The following is a 17416-nucleotide window of genomic DNA, read 5'->3' as shown; positions in this document are numbered from 1 at the left end:
TGATAAAAAAAATCTGACAAAATAATCAATAAAGATATAGATTAGAAACAAAGGATTAGCAATTTGGAATGTCAACAGAACACCTAACAAAGATATATATTCTTTTTAATGGCAAATGAGACATTCTCCAAAATTTCCCATATTCTCAGCCATAAGGCAAATCCCAAAAAGTTTCAAAGGAATGGCATTATATCATGTTATCATGTTTACTGACTATAGTAAAAAAAACAAATTCTTGTTATATACTAGCAGAATATATATATATATATGTATATATATATATATCTGCAATATGTATACATATTTGCTAAGAAAGTTGAACTTACACATTCTCACCAAGAAAGAAAAAAGAGAAATATATGAGGTGATGAATGTGTTCATTAACTAGATGGAATGAAGCCTTTCACAATAAATACATATGTCCAATCACCACGATGTTCATTCTAAGTATCTGACAATTATATTTGTCAATTATACCTCAATAAAGCTGAAGTTTAAAAAATATATTAAATGTCAAAGGTATTTAATATAAAATATAAACAACACTGAAAACCTAAGAATAAATATGATTAAATATACCCATGACTTCTACTGGATTTACTACTGAGAGACTTAAATAAATGGACAGTTACCACGTTGTGGATTAAGGGACTCAATCTGTATGACTGTAAATTCTCCCAAAGTTAGTACTGAGTGATAGATTTGATGCAATTGCAACCAAAATCCAAGAAGGCTTACACTACTAGGTGAGCACCTGGTATCAAGCACCTGGTTTTGACAAAAAGGGTAGATAAATTGACCAATAAAATAGGATAGTCCAGAAAAAGAGACATATAGAGTCATCTGATGTACAACCTGCCACTGTAGCACTTTTCAATAAATGGTGCAGTCAATTGGCTATTTATACAGGGAAAATATGAGTACTGACTGCTTTATTATACCACATAAAATCAATGAATTGTAGACCTCACAAAGAAAAGTGAGATAATACAGCTCCTAGCAAAAACACAGAGAATTCCTTGAGTAGGCCAAGATTTCTTTCTTTTTTTTTTTTAAATGGGGTATTTTAAACTTTTTTTTTTTATAAACATATAATATATTTTTATCCCCAGGGATACAGGTCTGTGAATCGCCAGGTTTACATACTTCACAGCACTCACCATAGGCCAAGATTTCTTAAGCAAGAACAAACACTAATTATAAATGGAATGGTTGAAAACACAAACCTCATTAAAATTAAGGATTTGCTTATTTAAAGACAAAATTAAGAGAAAAATACCTCTAATTAAAATTAGATATAAAAACATCTAATAAGGGATATTATATACATCAAGGACATCTACCCAGAAAAATAACTCCTACTAAAATAAATAAGAAAAAGACGAGCCATTTTTAAAAATGAACAAAAGGCCTAAAAAGGTACTTCACAAAAGAAAGCATCCAAATGACTGATTATCATATATGAAAAGGTACTACCCCTATTAGTTATTGAGAAAATACAGTTAAAACCACAATTGTAGGGAATGCCTAGGTGGCTCAGTTGGTTAAGTATCTGCCTTCAGCTCACATCATCATCCCAGGGTCCTGAGATCGAGTCCTGTATCGGGCTTCCTGCTCAGTAGGGAGAGTGCTCTTCCCTCTGCCTGCTGCTCCCCCTGTTTGTGCTCTCTCTCTCTCTCTGAAAAATAAATAAATAAAATCTAAGAACAAAACAAAACAAAACAAAACAAAAAAACAAACACAATTGTATACCACTACATACCCACCAGAATGAACAAAATCTTAAAAATAAATAATACCAGAAACTGGCCAGGACATACAACCAGTAGTAGCTTACATTTCTGTCATTGTGATAAACTGCACAATTTGGAAAACTTGTAAAGCTAAATGCACACCTACCCTATGAACTAGCAATTCTACTCTGAGGTAAATTTCCAACATAAATGTGTATATGTACATAATATATTGTGTATATATACATACACACAATGTATAAATTAAATGTATGTGTATGTATATACATATACACGGACAGATACATAAAGACATGTAGAAGAATCAAAATGGTGGTATTTGTAACAAACACATAAAATGTCCATCAGTAACAGAGTGGTTAATTTACAATATATTCCTAGAATAGCATACCATAGAGATGAATGACATATTGACAACTGCAACAACATAGATGGTCATTGAACATAAACATAATATTGAGTGGAAGAAGCTAGACAGAAGTATAGAACACTAACTAGTACACATTGATAGAAACAGGATAGTACTTACCTTTGGGGTAGGAAAAGCAAATAATGACTGGTGAGGACTCAGAGATGACTTCTGTCTTGATCTAGATGTTGGTTACATAAATGAATTCACTTTGGGTTTTGTTCTGTTTTCTTTTAACTTTTATTTATTTGTTTGTTTTTAAGTAGGCTCTATGCCCACCATGGAGCCCAACATGGGACTTGAACTCACAACCGTGAGATCAAGACCTGAGTTGAGATCAAGAGTTGGATGCTTAACCAACTGAGCCACCCAGGCACCCCTGAATTCACTTTGTTGAGTTAATAGTTATGATATGCATTTATTTTTGTATATGTATATTATGCTTCTATTGAAGTTTAATTTAAGTAGTGTGGGGTAACAAATATGCTTTATTCACCAATGATGGGTGTATGCCTTCATAGAACCTTTTTCAAGGGCAATTTGGTAATATTTATCAACTGAATAATTTCATTTCTAAGACTTTCTCAAAGGATATACTCACTAGTAATAAATAAAATAGAAAGAATAATAAATAATAATTTTCTGAAGGATTTATGTGTCTTGTATTCCTTTAGACACTTTAAATGTATTGGTGTATTTATGTACTAATTTCAAGAAACCAATGGATAGGTGATATTATCCCACTGTAAGGAAGTATGAATAGCAGCATCCCTTTTAATAGTAAAAATTAGAAATGTAAATAATCTCCAATATTGAAATAGATATTAGCTCATTCATATAGGAAAATAAATCAGGTAAATATATATATATAAATAGTTCATAACTTACTAACAAAATAAACACCAAGGCTAAAATGATTCTATAAGAGCTCATTTTGTTTTAAGAACTAAAGATAAACATACATACACATATGTAGAAACCAACCTAGAAGGATAAAAATTAAACTGTTCAGTTTAGTTATCTCTGGGAGGTAGGATTGTGGGAGGACTCGTACTTTGTAGTTTACACATTTCTCTACTTATAGAATGTTATAGAATGACTATAATACATGATGAGAAAAAGCCACTTTCCATCAAAACTAATAATAATAATAATAATATGTCTTCATATTTCCATTCTCAAGCTCAGTCAAAACTCAAAGCAATATATTAAAAAAAACAAGAAAACAGTTTATCTTGAAATTTATCTACTAAAAATTAAATGGACTATATCTCAACACTCCTACATCGAAATACCTTCATATTTTTTTCAGCCCAATCTTAAGAGTGATCTTTAAATTCTTTTCCTCTTAACAGCAGCCAACACCAAGAACAGTGTATGGTAGTGAATATTTTTATACCTTCTTTATAAGAAAACTACATCTTTGTTTCTTGCCTCTTTGTGGGTGATACTGAATGGAAACTTTAATTCACAAGGTTTAAAAGTAGATTTTGTGAAAACAGCGCCAGTGTAAAAACCATTAGTGGCAAGAGAATTTGCTAAATACTGACATCTGACTGTGTGATAGATCAAGTGGAGGAGGCTTTGGGTATCTAATTCGAAAAATGAAGGTATATGGAAAAAAAATAAGAAGTCCTTGGCACCTAGGTGAATAGAACTTCTTCTGACAGAACTGTTGTTTGTCAACCTTACCTAACTAAAAAGGAATGTTCCGAAGAGTTGGATTTCAAAATAAGTGGGCTAAATTGCAAGACATAAAGAGTGTGTTTATATGTACACAAAGAATTTAGAGAAATCCATAGCCAGGAGAAATACATTTGAAACCAAAACAATAACTGTCCCCCTCCCCCTCTAATTATGGCCTTCTGATTGCGGGATTCCTCAAGAAGACAGATTGCAAGCCCTTTAGTAGACATGCCTAAAAGGTCAGAAAACTCTGGCAAGTAGGAGAAAAAGAACAAGGAAAGAGAAAGAAATGAAAACAAACAAGAGACTTGAAGGAACCGTGAGCATTCAAACCCTGGCATTAGATTTGGCAACAGGTGAATTTTCTTTGGAGGGTATTAATTTTGTAAGTCAAAGCTATTAAAACCCAACTTCCCGGTTCAGGTCTGGAAGGCATAATGCACAGGTCTCTTGCTCCAGCCCTCCCTGGGGGCTGTATTTTATCCAACTCGTCCCACTCCCTTCACTGGCTCTTATTTTAAGTGCAAAATCTACTGACCAAGACCATTCATTTAGTCTTGCCACATACTGTGCGGAAGTCTATGTCAATGTTAATCTGGCTTCCCGGATAAGGATACGTGGCTCCATTAAATGCACAAGACTACAGTTCCCAAAATGTCTCCTGAGACTTAAATCTCTGGGAAATCTTCAATACCTTTCTTCCTCACAACTCAGATGGAAACAGATGGTCATTCATTTATAAGACAGTGATTCACCATCTTTTATTTTCATCTTACTCTTTCAAGATTTCTAACTCAAGCAATCTTTGGACCACAATGGAATCAAGTAATCAGATTTTCTTAATGTGTAGATTCTCCTATTCTTTCTCTTAAAGAACTCTTTCACACTTTTGTCATTTTTCTTCTTAAACCTTGATCCCTCCTATATTCTCTGCCATCAGTCTGTGGGCTGTCTATGACCCTGGATAATGCCAACTCTTCCACTTGTGCCCAGCTCCCAACCCCTCTTGGCCAAATCTCCCTTCTCTCTCTTTCATTGCCCATTCTTCTCCATTCTACTCACTATTATTCAAAAACAAATTTGCTAGTCCTCTCATCTTTCAAAACCTTCTCTTAACACTTCTTACCTCTCCAAGTACTACCTTATTTCTTTTCCCTCTGTGCCAAAACTCCCCCAAGTATTGTCTATTCTTACTGCTTCCAATCCACTCTTCCCATTCTCTCAGTCTCACTTCAAAGAGCACCCTGCCCCCACACCACTCCAAAAAACTGCTTGGGTCAAGGGCATCGAGAACCTCCACATTGCTAAACCTAATAGTCATTCCTTGATCCTAATAACATACTCAACTACTGCCTCCTCCTGGAAACACATTTCTTACTTGACATCTAAGTCAGGGCTACTCTTCTGCTTTTCCTCCTACCAAACTGTCCACTTCTTCTGTCTCTTTTCCTCTCCTAATAAGCAGTTCCCCAGGATTCTTTCTTGTGATGAGAACTTTTAAGATTTACTCTTAAAAGTAAATCTAGCAGCTTATAAATATACAATAGAGTATTATTAACTATAGTCATCATGCTGTACTTTATATCCCCAGGAATTATTTATAACAGGAAGGTTGTACCTTTTGACCACCTCTACCCATTTCACCTACACCTTCCTTCCCCCACCTTTGGCAATCACTAACCTATTCTCTGTATCTTTGTGTTTGGGTTTATTTTATTTCAGTTTGTTTTTTCTTCAGATTCCACATAGAAGTGAGAGCATGTAGTGTTTGTCTTTCACAGCCTGACTTATTTCACTTAGTATAATGCCCTCAAGGTCAATCTATGTTGTCACAAATGGTAATAGATCTCATCCTTTTATATGGCTGTATAACAACACCATATATATAGTGATATATACATATATATGTATGTATATATGTATATGTACATATGTCCACATATACATATACATATATATCTATGTGTGTGTGTGTGTGTGTAAAATATATCACATTTTTATCCAGTCACCCATTGATGGACATTTCTTGGCTATTGTAAATAATGCTGCAATTAACATGGGATACACATATCTCTTCAAGTTACTGTTTTCATTTCCTTCTGATAAATATCTAGAAGTAGAATTGCTAAATCACATGGTGGTTCTGTTTCTTGAGGAATCTCCATACCCTTGTCCAGAGAGGCTATACCAACTTATATGCCACCAACAGTACACAAGGTTCTCTTTTCTCTACATCTTTGCCAACACTTGTTATTTCTTATCTTTTTGATAATAATCACTCTAACAGATGTAAGTTGACATCTCATTGTGATTTTGATTTGCATTTTTCTGATGATTAGAGATGTTTAGCATCTTTTCATATACCTGTTGTCCATCTGTATGTCTTCTTTGGAAAAACTCAGACCCTCTATCCACTTGCTAATTGTTTGGTTTTTGTTTTGGGTTTTTTTTTGCTCTTGAGTTGTATGAATTCTTTATATATTTTGAATATTAACTCCTTATCAGATATATGGTTTTTAAATATCTTCTCCCATTTAGTAGGTTGCTCAGAGCATTGCTTCTTTTTAAAAGCATTATTTCCTTAAAAACAAACAAACAAAAAAAAACCCCAAAAAACCAGAAACAAAACCCCACCACAGAAGAAAGCAACAGCAAGCTTTCTACCATCTTTAAAATTAAGTCTAACAGGTACAATATAAACAGACTCAATAACAATACCATTTGTTCAATTTTTCAATGTGTATAACTTGAGTTTTTATCTGATTTTTGGCACCAGGATTCCTACATTCTGTAAACTTTTTGGCAAAAACCACATGGCATGTTTCCTTGGTGAGAGTTCATTACATCTCTAGACTTGGTTTGATTTGCTTTTCACAATTTGAAGGAAAACTCATTTATAACAAAAGTGGAAGTAGAGAGAACTCAAAGAATTATTTAAGAAGCTCCTTCTCTTTTTCTGATTCTGAAGTCCCAGTGCTGTAAGTAAAGCACTATTAAAGCCAAGTGCTACTGACGCAACAGACTGCCTTGTGGCTTCTACTGCTCTGTGGTACCAAAACTCTTCTCCCTCCAGAGCACAGTTAGAGGACATTGCCATTCCCCTTGCACTTGAGGCCATGGCTGCATGACTGGGTCCTCTTGCATGAGTCTATCCTATAGTTCTGGCTGAAGCCTTAAGAAACCTCCCATGTGATCCTCTTTTACCCCATTTTCTGGCTAGCTGTGGAGAAGCCAGTGGAAAACTCTGAGGTCCCAAGATGGCAGAGGAAGACTGGATTTCTGAGTGACCACAAGATAAGCTGCTCACTGATTCACTCTGTTTCCGATGTTAAGCCATTGAGATTTGGGAGTTTATAACAGTAATCACTGTTACTTATCTCAGGTAAAATATTGTTAGAAATGGTGCTCCCCAGAGGTAACTGGCATGTAGTCCTATCAGAGGCACATCTTCCAGATATCTGGCAGGAATGCACGCAAAATACACAAATTGCACAGCATCAAGAAAAGCTGGCTTTCATCTGTTTTACTCAAAGGTTACCACAGCATGGCAAAAGTAAATTAAGGTTTCCCAGAACTAAGGAACAAATTCTTAAACATAAGTTGAAATGATGTGCAATGCACTTGTTAGTGAATAAGAACTTTTCTTCATTCTTTAAATCAAATTTAAGCTTAAACTATCCCCCTTTTACTCCCGTTGAATCCAGTAAGTATAGGCAATAAATCTGAGAGTACTTCTGAATCTTTCTTCACCAAACAGAAAACTCTTCCAAAGACTTCTCTGAATATCACTACTACCCCATGACATATTTCCTTTTAAAACTATAAAATAAATCCATCCACACATACTTTTTGAATGTTCATTACATCCAAAGTACTGAGATAATCTTGTGAAGGAAGAAAAAGAGACTATATGGAGCCTCCAATCCCTTCATAATTCAAGCTGTGTGGATTGTTTTTTTTTTTTTTTTTTTTTTTTCACATATATACTTACGGTGATCAAGAAAGATCTTGGATGCAGGATGTAGGCAAAGGTAGATGAGACAGAAACAGAATGATGGAGTGGGAACAGAGGGATAGGATAATGAGGAATGTGAGGTAGGAATTGTCTATTACTAACAAATGAAGGAATTAACCAGATATTCTGAGTTGTAGAGGCCTCTCCATCCCCCACCCCCATCAATACAGGTATCACCCAGCTCTGTGGCTCCTGAACTCTTCAGCCTTAAAGTTTCTATGCAGGTTTACACAACTTGATGACTACTGAACTAGACTCCAACCCTAGAGTCCCTTGGACCAAGGCAGACTTTATAGGCTGAGGATCCTGGGACGGTCCTGTGAAGGAACCCAGGCTCAGGTTTTCCTGGCAGACTGAAATGGAGCCCAGGCTCTGATTCCTTACAACTCTCAATGGCACTAGGTAGATCAAGGTTTACATCTGTAGTTCTATGGCTTATGAGTGGATGATTTATATGTTGCTGCTCTAAACCTCTAGTCTCCTCGGCTATAACATGGGAATGATAAAAGAACATATCTCTTTGGGTTATTATAAGAATTAAATGAGATGATATATGTAAAGGACACAGCAGTTCTTGGCACATAGTAAGCACTCCAGAAATGGTAGCTGTTTTATTATTTCATGCCTCATATACACAAGAGCCAAGATTCTAAGAGAAAAAAAAAGTCTTTAATTTCATCTAATTCTTTTTCTTTTTTAAGATTTTATTTATTTATTTGACAGACAGATCACAAGTAGGCAGAGAGGCAGGCAGAGAGAGAGGGGGAAGCAGGCTCCTTGCTGAGCAGAGAGCCCGATGCGGGGCTCGATCCCAGGACCCTGAGATCATGACCTGAGCCTAAGGCAGAGGCTTTAACCCACTGAGCCACCCAGGCGCCCCTCATCTAATTCTTTCAAACAACCAGAAAATCGAAAACAAACAAAAAACTCCTTCATCATCTGAATAACCTAATTATGAACTAAAGAACGCTCTGAAAATACTTTCTTTTTAAAATACTTTTAAATACAATGAGATACTTTGAAGACTTAACAAAAGGCCATCACAATTTCCCCCAAGTGTATGGCAGAGGTGAAATTATTTTCCCTCTATTTTAAGGTCATTAACAAATAACCTGACTCACTGAAAGAAGAGGTTCTGCAGATTGCCTTGGGTGGCCTGAAATAAGTTTGTTGAACAAACAGCACATTATGTTAGCTAGAAATTATTTTTCAGTGTCCAATCAACTAAGTAAGAGATGTTAACCTGTCAGCTGCTCCAACGTCAGGAAGCCTGTGGTCTATGCAGGGGTGGGGCAGCCAAGGAAGGTAGTGGGAGGACGGGTGGTGTGGTATTCAGAAGTCTCACAGCAAGGGCCAATTATTACTCGTATGGAATACTAAGACTTTGCCAACCAGAATGGCTCTTCCTGTACTTAGAAACCAATACCTGCTTTGGTTATCTTGCCTCATATCACCCAAGGAATAGCTGATAACACAAGGAAGTGAATTTAGAACTCTTAGCACTTACCTCTCATTTGCAAACTAATCCTGATCTTCCCATTTACTCTTTCTAGAAGATCCTTATATTAGAAAGAAAGCCTTTGAGCCCCATCCCTGTGGCTAAAGAAGTGTACCAGTTTTAAAAAATAAACGGAAGTTAACAATGATTACTTTCAATTATTCATGTACAAAACTTGTTCTTGGTGAGTTATACATGTCTGATTATTAACCTGAAGTAAAAGACCTCCTACATTCAGTGGGTGTCCAGTTTTCCTGACACAGCACAGGCAGAAAGTTCACTGAGAATACTGGTACGTTTCACTTAGTTCTAAAAAAGTCAAAAGGATAGACTCCTGTCAAACAAACCTCCTGAAACATATTAGCTATTTCTTTCCTTGGGCTCAGTTTCCTCCTCTGAAAAGTAAAGCAGTGGAAGGAGAACATTTTTGAAGTTTCCAAAGGTGAAATTCTGAGATTCGCTTTTTTTTTTTTAAAGATTTTATTCATTTATTTGACAGAGAGAGATCACAAGCAGGCAGAGAGGCAGGCAGAGAGAGAGGAGGAAGCAGGCTCCCTGCTGAGCAGAAAGCCCGATGCAGGGCTGGATCCCAGGACCCTGAGATCATGACCTGAGCCGAAGGCAGCAGCTTAACCCACTGAGCCACCCAGGCGCCCCTGAGATTTGCTCTTGAGCCAAAAACCTCCAGTAGCAGTGAATCATGGGGACTTTCAAAATAATCTAGTCAAAACTAATACAATTCTAGAATCTCCACTATAGCATCTGTTTGATTATCTCCATTGGAAGAAAATTTACTACCTTCTGAGGCAGTCCAATCAAACTTTCAACAATCATTTTCACTGGAAGGTTCTTTGTCCTATTAAGTTGAAATCTGTTTCTCTATAATTTTGATGTGTAGATCATGAAAACTGAATATTGTAATCATACCTCTCTGTATCAGGTTTGCTATACTGAATTTAATGACTTAAAATAAGTGTGAATGTATGTGTGTGTGTGTGTGTGTGTGTGTGTAGGTATATATAATATACCTTTGTATATTGCTTTATATAATCTCTGTGTATTGCTATAGCTGAAGAGTAGGAACATCATTTAAGTTATGAGATCTTGAACTACATTCTCTATGCCTATATGTTCTACATCCTCTCTACTTACCTATATTTTCTACATCCTTTACACCTGTATATTCTACATCCTCCATACTTACATGTTCTACTTGCCACATTCTACCTTCCAAGAATCATAACAATAATCATCAGATGTTCAGAAGCACATTCGTGTTTACTACAATGCAAAAAGAAATCCACATAAATCTGCATTTTCATGTGGATTTTGTATAGATAAGCTTTTTGAACAACTGAATAAAGGTATGTAGCACATGCATATACTCATAAAGGATGATATTCAAATATCTAGAAAGCACTATAAAGTTGATTCAAGCATCGTATTACCACAACCACTTAGTTCTGATGTCTTTGAAACTTTATCACATTAAACGTACAAGAGAGCTCTTATACGCCAGGTTTTCAGCTAATGAGTTCCATTCAGTTGAGCTCTAAATAATCACATATTCGTTTTTGTTTACTCTTATTTGCTACAACTATGGTCATCCACAACACTTCTCTAAATGCTGGAATCTAAATCTTTCTTCACATTAATCCTAATCACTTTTCTAGGAATTTGGGTTTGTTTGATTGCCTCTACACTTTCAAATGAACATCGTATTACCTATAAAGTCAGAAATAGCTGAATTTATTGAGTATCTTGATTCTAGAGAGCACAAAATGAACATAGCAACATTCATGGTCAAGCATTTAATATATCTTTTTCAGATTATTAAAAAAGTGAAAAGTTGTGTTTGTACTCACAGATGGTATTGGAAATACACGTGAGCACTTCTGTGCTTCAGAATAATCTTGAAGGAGAAATTTAAAAGTATTTGTGAGTGCCTGTGAGGTCAAAGTATTGCCTAGGCAAAGCAACAAAATAAACACTGCTATTAACATTGTGTTTCAGCTGTCTCATTTGTAAAATGGAAGTAATACCACCAAATTCTTATGCCTGATAAGGTGTTTATAGCCACCAGAGGAGCCAAAGGCATATGAAAGAATACTGACAACCCTAGAAAGTATCATATAGACATTAAGACATTAAATTAGTTGCCACTACTGTTGCTATCCATAGTAGTACCATTCTTATTTGAATACCATCCTAAATGTCTGAATCTCATATATTTCTTTTTTTTTAATTCAAGCTAGAATTTTTTGGAGGACAAATTTTCTCAAGACATTTTAGAATTTCCTGCTTATTTTACTTGTAGCCAAAAGTACTACAAAAACAGCCACTCTTGTAATTCTTTCACACCTCTGTTTCCAATCCTGGCCAGACTCTCAAATACGAAAAAGACGTGTTAAGATAGTCAGGGGAAAAGTTCAGTTGCTGCTACCCAAACTCTAAAACAAACTCTGGAACAAAAGTGATGCTAGCAGTTTTCTGGTACTCATTTACGCTCCTTCCACCTATTGAGATGGTCAATCTGCCCTAATTTCCAGAATTTGATGATTAAACATTTTAATTACCTATCATGATTTCCTTATATTTGTAATCCTGATTTCCAGCACAAAATCCTCTAGCTACTCAAGGCCATGGAACATATAGGAGCATCCAAACCTTGCCAGACTTGAAACTTTAAGGTTACACATCTAACATTCAGCAAATCTAGTTACAGAAGCACTTGATAACTAGTTGTGTTATATTTATTGCCTCTAACAGCCACTCTAATAAGAATTCACAAGGTCAGGAGAGTCTGGAAAGGGGATGAAGGCCATCTTGGTCTGAGGGGGGAATCTCAAAGCTCAGTGATTTCCCTCTAGCTTGCACGAGATCTCGGAGTGATAGAGGAGATTACATCAACCTTCTTCAGCTAAAGAGAGAGGGCTGTATAAGATAGACAAAGGATAGCATGGAAAATAATATGGGGGGGATAGAATTCTTAATGGTAAAAAAAATACCCACAAACAAAATGGGAACTAATATTCAGGTAGATTAATTTTGCATGTTTTGATGATGTCATTCTTTTAAGGGCCATTAGGAGTCACTGAGTTATTTAAAGAGAAAGGTTCAAAAGATTTAGGGGAACTAAGAACCTGCAGTTTCCAGGAAACATAAAGCACACATCTAGTCTGGTGTGCCTGTAAGTGTATAATTAAAGGAAGAAAGCCTTAGTGCTTTTCTAGTGATGGCAGCCAGGACTCCTATGTTTTATTTTTTTTACCTAAAAAAAGAAAAACAACAACAGTGAAACTAAAACCACCAAGTTCAATTCCATGGGCCAAATCCTAAAAATAGGTCAGATCCAGCATTCTTATGGAAAGAAATACAAAGTAAGAAAGAGAAAAAAAAAAAAAAACCACAAACAAACAAAAAGAACAGAAGATTGGAACTGCTTTTCAAAATCATCTGAATTTGATGCCAAGTCCACAAGGTGGCTTGGGTTTTAGGGTCTTTTGTTTATTGTGTTAAGCTCTGCACAGTGGCCATGTTCGTGATGCTGGGACGTGACAGAAAAGAAAAGGTTATTGAAGGGCATAGATGCTTAGTTCTTTATACCAATGCTCACAACATACAATTTCAGTTCTTATGGACAAAGTTCATAGCTGTAGTTTAGAGTTGCATATGTTAGTTCTCCATACAGTCATACCAAAAATGGTGGGATTAAACATGTAAGAGTTCATACTCTGCATTTTGAATATGGCTTTCAGTATGTTTTTCTGCATGTATCACAAGGACCATGGTTTAAAATAATCCAGACTTTATTTTAGATTTGTGTCCCATATACATAGAGGGACACTAAAATAGGAATATATAGAATGACAGAATGATTTAGAATCTTGCTTCATTATCACAGCATCACTCATAATCTTCTTTAGTTTAGAATATACTCCAAGATAGAGATTTATGTTAGAGTAGTTTCCCTAACAGATCAACTCAGTCATAACTTTCATAAAGGTGACATATCTACTGAGATAAAGAGAAAAGGCTCAGAAGTTCTCATGTTCTCCATGCATCTGCCTTCTAGATTCACCTTTCAGCAAATACTTATTGCGTATCTACAACCATGACATGTGCTATGCTGGACACAAAGGTAAATAAGGAAATTGGTGTACATTAGTGGAAAAACCTAAAATAATTTATGTAGCATGCTTAGCTCATCGCCTAATGACAGCACCACTGAAGACCCTTCTACATATGAAAACACTCCAAGAAGGCTGTGCTTTCAATTTCCACAATGTACTGTGCTATCAATCTCACTTTTAATAGCAACAGGCTTTCTTCCTGCCAGGCAAACGGGGCCAAACAAGTGTACAACAACATACAATACAATGAGTAACATGAATAGAATGGCAAAAACAAAGTATTATGGTCGCTCAAAATAGGTTGTGGAAATGAGGAAAGATTACCTTCTCGTGGGAGTTAATATTTGATCTGGGTTTTGAAAGATGGGAAGTGGTTCAGTGTGAGAGCTTAGCTAGATTACAGATTACATAAAGGGAGTGATCAGGCAATATACTGACTAATCTTAAATGCCGGGCTAAGAGCTTGTTTTAGATTTTACTCACCAAGGAAGAGGGAGTCAGTAAAAACATTTGAACAGGGAATAAAATATACATATACATGTCTACTTGCATGCGTGAGTGTGTGTGTCTGTTTGTGTGTGTGTGTGTGTGTGTGTGTGTAAAAGTGCAACACTACACTATTCCAAAATACTTTTGTCCTTTCTGGTCTGTAATTTATATTCTAGGAAATAATACAAGGGTCTGGATGCAGGGGACAAGCTAGAAGAGCTGGAGGTGCATAGAAGGCTCTCTGAGGTCAGGAATTGCCGCCTGTGGTTGGCTGGACCACAGCCCTCCGATGGGAGGCTGGGTGACAACCTGGACCCAGGATCTCCTGGAGCAGACTTCACCTCAGGAGACCTATGGATACACTTGGAGCAGGATAGATAAAACCTCTGTAGCCTGCCTGTATAGGTCCCAGGAGGGATGCCTGATTTGTCCTGGAGCACTTGCACAGGAAGACTGTGGTAGAGGATTAAACTTTACTAGATGCTCCACAGGTTGGGAGAGAGCTCCTATTTATATCTGGAGGGATATGGAAAGACAGAAACATTTCTGATCTTCATCTTAATATTCATATTCGGACGATTCTTTGTCTACTGTTTGGTGTATTATTTTCCTAGGACTACTATGACAAACAAACTGTGACAAACCACAGAAACTTATTCTCTCATTGTTCTGGAGGATGGAAGTCCAAAATTAAGGTGTTGGCAGAACCATGCTCTCTTTGAAGGCTTTGGGAAAAGAATCCTTCCTAGCTTCTTCTAACTTCTGGTGACTGCTGGCAACCTTCATGTTCTTTGGCTTGTAGATGCATCACTCCAATCTTTGCCTCTGCTTTTACCTGGCTTTCTCTCCTGTGTCTGTCCATGTCCAAATGTCCCTCTTCTTATATGGATACCAGTTACTGGTCATTAGATGAGGGCCCACACCAATCCAGTGTGACTTCATCCTAAATTGATTATATCTGCAAAGACCCTATTTCCAAGTAAAGTCATGTTCACAGGTTCCAGAGATTGGGACTTCAACATATCATTTTGGGGAACACAATTCAACCCATAATAGTTGGTTAGTAAATTACTGAAGAGAGTATAGAGTGTCTCCTACCAACACTTAACAGTAGCTTCTGATCTAGTGACCTGATATCTTAACTAAGGACTTACAGAGCCATAAGTGTTCTGGATTCTGGAAGGTAGGGACACAAAACTCCATAAGTGCCTGGAAAAAAAAGTCTCCAACCTCCCAGCACTTCTGATATCCTCACAACAAACTGTCCCAGAGTCAAGTCTCAAGAGGGAAGGAAGCTATAATTAGAAGAGAGATCCACCTGAAGTGATGAAATTTAAGACAACCCTATGCTGTTTTATAGCTCTCTTTACCCCAATCCCCCCCACACCCCAGGAGGTACACTCCCTGGCCACCTCTCATAGCTCACACTCAGCTGGACAGTTTTCAAAAGCTTATGAAAGGACACAGATATGAGGGCTTGGGAGACCTCATGGTGCTCACCTGCAAGAGGGGATGTGGTTAGGCTGTCTGTCCTGAGATAGCCCAAAGAAATGCACCAGAAGGGAATTTTAGGACCATTACTGATCTGTGCATAGATAGAAATGTTGGTCAATTTCTACTTTACACTTCTGTTTGATGAATTCTTAAAAAGAGTTTTGTTTGACCAAAAAAAAAAAAAAAATTCAAAAAAGTTTTATTATTGCTTTTTAATTGCCATCTCAGAATCAGAATCTTGACATGTTAGAGATTCAACACACTGGTGAGAGGATTACAGGAACAGATTTTAACTCTATCCTTAGGATGTGCTTATATTTCCACTGACCCACAATGACTGCTAATGATAGCTGATGGGATTTATCACAATTGTAATAAATTCTTTGTTTAGTAACTTATAAAATTGTTTCAAGTCTGCTTGCCTTCCTAAATGCTAAGTACCATGAATATTAGGGCTCTATCTATTTAATTTGCTTCTATAACCCTAGTATGATACTCATTATATAGTAGGAGTTCAATAGATATTTGGGAAATGATTATAGGCCAAAAGGAAATGGAAATGAAAACCCAATAAATCATTCTGTAGTTATGGGCTTGGTCATTACATGAACACGAATCAGCCAGGATTATTGAGCTGGGAAATTATTGACTTTAAAGGTAGATAGGCATAGAGTTGACTTGATCTGTATCCCAGAGAAAACTAAAGCACCAAATCCAGTGTCCAGCACCAACTTAGAACATAAGTAGCTAAAAGCTTGCTCATATCTTGAATTCAAATTCAAACTTATTTTAAAAAGTGATTAAATCTATACTGTTTTGATTTTACAGAAATTTCTCAATTGATAAAGAAACTAATAAAAATATTATAAATTAATCCACTCAACTATAGTATATCGTTTTAAAGTATTAGCATGATTTTATTTTTAGTTTTGTCTTTTACCTATACTTGTTAGTTCTCCCCTTAAAATAGATTACTATATCTTCTAGTTCAGGGTTGTATACCAATATGGACATACTAATTTTTCACAGCTTTACTCATTAAAATTAGTATTTGTGCTTTCACTGCTCAATCCTTTTAACTTTCCTATATGTCTGAAAACTTTCATAACAATACTTTGAGAAAACTAAAGTTAGAAAAGAGGAATAGGTATGGGTCACATCATCACTGAAAAGACAGCAGGTACTTACTTAAATGTTATATATTAATGAAATGACTTTTTAAACTCTTGTTTTCACATTTATCAGCATGCTCTACCACTTAATTGCTCTGCAAACCTTGGGCAAATAATTTCTCAGAGTTTCTTCTGCAACACAAGAATATGTCACATGCCCAAAGGTAGTGGTTTGAGTCAGACAATTTCTTGGTATCATTTGGTATAATTTCCTGATTAATGTTAATAGAAGTAGAATATAAAACTCCAATTGCCTTAATCTATTAACAGTTATAAGCTCCCTCATGCATGTAGGTGAACCATAGGAAATTGTTATTTTTATACTCAGAAATTGTCAAATATCAGAGGTTTCCTGTGATCCAAGATAATACATACTGATATAGATGATACAACTTCTACCAGATATTCTATTTAGTCAACATGTACTTACTTGGCACCTACTTTATGTCAGCAACAAGTGTCTTTGTATGTCAGAAACAAGGAGGAAAAGTCCCTGAATTAGAGGTGTATATAGTGCAGTCTCTTTCTCTCCAGCTTTATGATCTAATAGTGATGCTTATCATGTGTTATGGAAACACGGAGAACAGACCACTAACCCTGACTGTGCTACTGAAGAGGACTTCACCAAAGACATACCAAGAGTCTCTCAGAAAAGAGAAAGAGAGGTAAGGGCACTAAGGCACCAGTGTGAGCTGGCATGAAGGTATAAAAGGATATTTGTCCTGAGACAGGAGGTATAGATTGGGTCCTAGCATAAAGGTCATGC

The 17416-nt window shown here is 36.3% G+C and overlaps 1 long non-coding RNA gene across 5 annotated transcripts in view; it reads right to left on the bottom strand.

Annotated features, from left to right (window-relative positions):
• Positions 1–17416, bottom strand: part of LOC116858615 — a 177920-nt gene that overhangs the window by 115883 nt on the left and 44621 nt on the right. The window contains exons 4-5 of one of the 5 annotated variants that reach the window (XR_004380959.1): positions 16454–16458; positions 9743–9752 (exon numbers count right to left, since the gene is read on the bottom strand). The exons of the other annotated variants lie outside the window; for them this stretch is intronic. This is a non-coding gene — a long non-coding RNA (uncharacterized LOC116858615). Of the gene's footprint in view, positions 1–9742; positions 9753–16453; positions 16459–17416 lie in introns of those variants that run through there. 5 annotated transcript variants of the gene reach the window in all.

This window comes from Lontra canadensis, unplaced genomic scaffold (genome assembly GCF_010015895.1).
Source record: "Lontra canadensis isolate GAN:19392208 unplaced genomic scaffold, GSC_riverotter_1.0 scaffold141, whole genome shotgun sequence".
Classification (NCBI taxonomy): Eukaryota; Metazoa; Chordata; class Mammalia; order Carnivora; family Mustelidae; genus Lontra; species Lontra canadensis.
This window is presented reverse-complemented; position numbering and strand designations above follow the sequence as displayed.